This window comes from Tenrec ecaudatus, chromosome 9 (assembly GCF_050624435.1).
Source record: "Tenrec ecaudatus isolate mTenEca1 chromosome 9, mTenEca1.hap1, whole genome shotgun sequence".
NCBI lineage: Eukaryota > Metazoa > Chordata > Mammalia > Afrosoricida > Tenrecidae > Tenrec > Tenrec ecaudatus.
The window spans coordinates 38,939,649-38,945,080 of record NC_134538.1 but is presented as its reverse complement, the minus strand read 5'-3'; the positions used below and the strand labels follow the sequence as shown (position 1 = coordinate 38,945,080).

Here is a 5,432-nt window from a genome sequence, read left to right as displayed (position 1 = left end):
TGCTGAAACCTGTTCACTTTGGGTGACCCTGCAGGTCTTTGAAATATCAGTCACATAGCTTTCAGCATCACAGCAATACACTTAATTAATAATAAGTCCGAAATAAATGTATTCTAAAACATTCTTTGGTATACATATTATTTTACTATTTATCAAAGACTAAATTTTTCATAGTAATGAGATGTATGTGCTTGTTTATTTTTACATATAGAATTTAATCTTGGTGGATTATTTGATATTGCAGGGCACAGAGCATCTCTAACACTTTTCAGTTTAGCAATATTTTTATTTTATTATCATCAATGCTGAGAACAACATATAAATATGTAGTACAAAATTGCAGAAGTATGTTTAGGGCTATTTCAAAAATTGTTAGAAATTCTGTTATAGTCACAAGCCAGAATTTATTTAACAATTCTTTTAGGGAACTCCAGTTTTAAACCCGTGTCTCTTAATAATTTGGCAAATTCTTCATGAACTTTTAATGACCGATGATTGGCATTGTTTTATTATTTCAACTGAGTATGGTTAATGAACCCAATTTATTTTTTTAGAATCAAAATTTGAAGTCAAGTATTCTGAAACTGTATCTCCAGGGACTTCTAATGATCAATTTAACTCTTACAATTAAATATTTGGGAAGGTTATTTTCAATTTTAAAATAATCTGTAGCTGTAAACATTTCTGAAGGACTATTTTCCACCTTATTCTTCTAAATGCTAACTCTTTTAGTCAAATTTTCAATTTTTATCCTTTAACATAAACATGCTATACTTTTTTCTTCAAAGAAACATGTCATTGAGTTTTTCAAAAATAATTAACAGATAATATAGTTTGGAAAGTCATAATTCATTATAAAAATTAACAAATTCTTATTTATGCTCCATCAAAAATATAATTAGCTTCTCTAATCTGTTTAACCTTTGCCCTCTTGAGAGCCACCTTACTTCTACATGCAGTAAGAAGACTCGTAATTGGAGTCCATGGCTTTGCATAAGTTTAAAAACAAACAACTGTTAAGGATACTTAATGAAGTTAATAATCTCGATAGTAGCTTGAAGTACAACATCTAAGTCTGGTGATTAATTTTTATTTCAAATGCCTCCTGTTGGATTATGTGGTGAGTAAAAGTATGTTCATTGCCATGACCTTTAACTGTTGCTACAAGTCCAACATTCTCACGCATCGTGCTTCAGCACTGTACAGACTCCCATGCAAGTTTTCCAATGTAAACCCTTTATTTGTGGTAAATTCCTCGACTTTAAGATATATTTATATATATTCTTTTCTTGTGTGCCCTTTCAAAGGGCAGCCAGACAGTAATTCTTCGTGTATGCTTTCTTCAGAGACATATCTTACATAAAGTAATAGCTGTGCTATATTAGTTGTTTCATCTCACTGAATTGCAAATTTTGGCTTCCCTTAAACCTGATAAGAAGCTGACACAATTGGTCATCACTAATTTCAGAAATCCTTTTGGAAATAGTATCATTCAATAAAGGAATTTCATTAATTTCTTCCCATACATTTTCCCATGAACTATTTCTGACATTTTAATTGCAGCAGGTAACACAATATTTTCTTCTATCATATAGGTTTTTTAAAATAGAAATTAAATAAGAAGTTCCATTATGAAAGTAAATAGTTTCCATTAACATTAACAAAATTTTGACACATTATTTTTCTTTAATTTTTAAGGCATTTTAAATATTCCTTTGGTTTATTGTAGTGTGCTGCATAATTGCTATTAAAAGGTAATTTTCATTTTGCTGGTTTCATGCTCTCCACAGCTAAAATTTCACTACAAATTAAACAAAGAGGCTTCTCCACACCATCACTATCATTAGAAGTAAATTCATATTGCAAAAAGGCTGCTACCTGTTTCCTTTCTCTTCTTAATTTGGGTGCACTCGACCCACTAGTGAAGACTTAGCTGCCGTATCATCAGTATTTTTCCATCTTCTGTCTAAATTTAGCCACTTACCCATAATAAAAATATTTTATCTTAAGATATAGCTAAATATTGCTAATGCTTTCTACCAACAGAAATGCACTTGCTTACTCCAAAATGTGCATAGTCCCCTTCCCCTGTCTTGACTTGACTTTCCCCTCAGCATCACTTATCTTTCTGGTAGGAGTGTCTGTTCATTTCGGGTGACCTTAGCATAATTTTGTTTGTCAGCAATTAAAGGTCATCTCCCACTCGCCCAATCTTGCACATCTGACCCCAGCTGAAGTGAGGCCTCCTCTGTCAAAGTGATTTTTGAGAAATGCATACAAAGAGGATGCTGCATTCCAACACGATGCAATCCAGGGATACACTCTACTCATATGATATGTATATGCTGAGGAGTGACAGTAGAAAAATATTAAAAGTCTGTCTGTCTGTTATTAAACTATTATGTCTCTGCAAGAAACCTTGCAATACACAACACAAAACTGTCTCGACTCTGAGTCGAGGTGCCTGTAGCAGCGCTTGGTGGCATTGCCTGGCGCGAGGGCACAACACGTGCAAAGTGAACGTGCTGTGTGCTCAGAACCAGGGCTGCAGTGTAGCCCGCAATACAACATGGATTAGCACTGCCTAAAACAGCTCAGACCCATTACGTGTTTGATTTTGGATTAAGTTTGGGTCATGGTGCATTCAGAAACTTTATATTGTTGCCAAATTTTCGTGACCCACGGGTTGAGATGTTTTCGACTACCTTGGGCCAGCCCCTGTGAAGGCTCAAGCTCATTTCCAACCCGGATCCTGAGAGGGTTCACTGCTCTCTTTATAACAATTGCTTCCCAGGACAGATGATCCCTTCAGGACCGGGGCTGAGAGTGGCGATACTGGGAGGCAGGTGTGGAAAGGGGGAGCCGATAACAAGGATCTACATATAACCTCCTCCCTGGGGGACAGACACCAGAAAAGTGGGTGAAGGGAGACATTGGACAGTGTAAGACATGACAAAATAATAATAATTTATAAATTATCAAGGGTTTATGAGAGAGGGGGGAGCGGTGAGGGAAGGGGGGAAATGAGGAACTGATACCAAGGGTTTAAGTAGAGAGCAAATATTTTGAGAATGATGAGGGCAACAAATGTACAAATGTGCTTGACACAATTGAGGTATGTGTGGACTGTGATAAGAGTTGTATGAGCCCCCAATAAAATGATTTTTAATTGCTTTCAAATTTATTTGACTGTGGCATTTTATATTCAGCCCTACGCAAATCACGCCACTAAAGCCAATGTATAATGAAACAATACTTATCATTATTGTGTGGGGCAAGTGCAAATAGTTTCTGTCCTGTTTTCTTTTTACCATGGCTCAAGACCTTCTAAATCAATTCATGACACCATGGTTTGAAAAAACTGATCTAGAAACCATCTTGATTTCTAGGTAAGCTGACCCCACTCTAAATCAGAGGGTCAAAGAAAAGGTCACAGAACTAAGAATCGAGAGACTGAGACTCCAGCCCCAGCATCCCTGCTTCCTGGCAGCAAGACCTCAATCCAGGGGCTTCTCCTCCCTGAAACCCTGATCACTTCCATCCATGCTGGTACAACCTGGAATCAGACAGGAAGTAGATAAGGTTCTCAAGGAGAATTGAAGGGACATAAGCATTAGTCGCTGGGTCAAACCCACCTGCCACTCCTCAGGAGAAAGTTGAGGTTATCTGTTCCTGTGAGGACCCGATATAAGCCAACATAAGTAAGAACAGATGGTAGGATGGCGGTCAGAGAGTCCAGAGATGAGAAGAGGAAGCATATGCGGGAACCTGGAGGGAGAGCTGTAGGAGGACCCCCCACAGAGCACAGCCAGTACCCTTTAAGATGTATCCATTGCTGGATGGATCAGATATCACATCTGATGAAGCAGAGGCAGTGTTGAGAGGGGGAGACCCCCTGTGAGGGGAATTAGCGAAAGAACTACAGCAATGACCTGGACATGATAACAGACTGAGCAGCATTTCTTTCTTGTACCCAAGGTCACCAGAGCCGGGCAACCTGAAGGCAGCCGACAACAACCCAGTTTCCATGGTGGTTGTCTCTGGGGGTCTTTGAATGGAAGGTACTGCAATAAATAAGGGATGAATTCCATAGCAGGGCTCCATCCATGGGGCGGACCCTCTAGGACTGGACAGAGGCAGTGGCCATCCACTTCTGGCAGTCAGGGGATCTTAGCAGAACCATGAAAGTTCAAGGTCCTGGGCCTGTTTCTATAGAGGAAAGCACTGGGATTTTCCAGAGGAACATAAAGAAAGGGTTGCTAACTTTTGGAATTCAGACTCTTGGAAGGATTTTATTTTAAGCAGGGAAAATGACACAGCAAAAGCTTTCTTTTTTAAAATCCCCCGAAGGGGTGTACCGTTCCTGAAAGTACTGCAATGCCAGGTCGATGCGTGGAGTGGACGGAGCAAGCTCCTATTCCAACTCCCTGCTCCAAAAATCCATTTAATCTATTGTCCTCAGATAGAGGACGTATCAGATATTAAACAGATAAGAACAGATACTACACTTGATCTTAGCCAAAAGGCTGAGAAGCGATTTAAAAAGGCTTTTTTTAAAAAGAAAGAATTCCATCTGGCAGCTCTGTGGAGGATAGAAGGGAGAGAGATGCTGGAGTCTGTGAGAAGGGATTAAATTGGAATGCCCTGACCACTTCAGTTCCCTGCTGGACTGTAGGTAGCAGGGCTTGGGGGATAGAGAAGTGTTTTCACCTTCAATTTCTGCAAATTTAACGAGCTCCCTTTCAGCAATAGTGAAAGAATCTAAACATCACCAGTTTCCAGATTGGTTTGTGGGGCTCAGAATGGAACTACGAATCTCCTTGCCCTTGGCCAAAAGCACACAAAGGAAAGTGTTTGAGAACAGATGAGATGGCTGCTTTAAAAAACATCACACACAGGTATCTGCAGAGGAAATTCATCCAATGTTTGTGGATTAAATTCCCCATCAGTCATCGAAGATTTAATTTTAATTAATGGAACAGACTGGTAGAATACCTTTGGTTTCACTAGGGGAAAGTATCTGAGTCTAGATTTGTTCAAGATGTGAGTATTTGCTTGGTGCAAAAGACCTAAGGAAGATGAGAAGCTCAAAGCTAGCTAAGTGTGAGTGTTGACCGACTCCCAGATTGCAATGTTTTATTGAACAATATTTAGTTCATTTGCCATTTGGGTGGAAAGCTTTTCATTCCAGCAGTACTCCCAATCAGCCCTCAGAAGGTACTCTGAACACCTTAATTAGCACCTATGAAAAGTGGCCCAAACTTGAACTACAAAAAGTGAAATAATAATTGGGGGATTTGCCATATTTCAAAGCAAAGCCCTTCCCTATCCCTAGTTGGCAAGGATGTCTGCTGGGTTTCATGAATGCTGCATGCCATGTGTAATTATGTTGAGTAATCACAGCTCTCCCAAGCTCCATGCCTGATGACAAA

At 39.2% G+C, this 5,432-nt stretch overlaps 1 non-coding gene across 1 annotated transcript; it reads right to left on the bottom strand.

Moving 5' to 3' along the window:
• Nucleotides 1–4,347: 4,347 nt before the first annotated feature.
• Nucleotides 4,348–4,538, bottom strand: LOC142457415 (U2 spliceosomal RNA). The gene has a single exon (XR_012786162.1). It is a non-coding gene; the product is annotated as a U2 spliceosomal RNA (small nuclear RNA).
• Nucleotides 4,539–5,432: the final 894 nt, after the last annotated feature.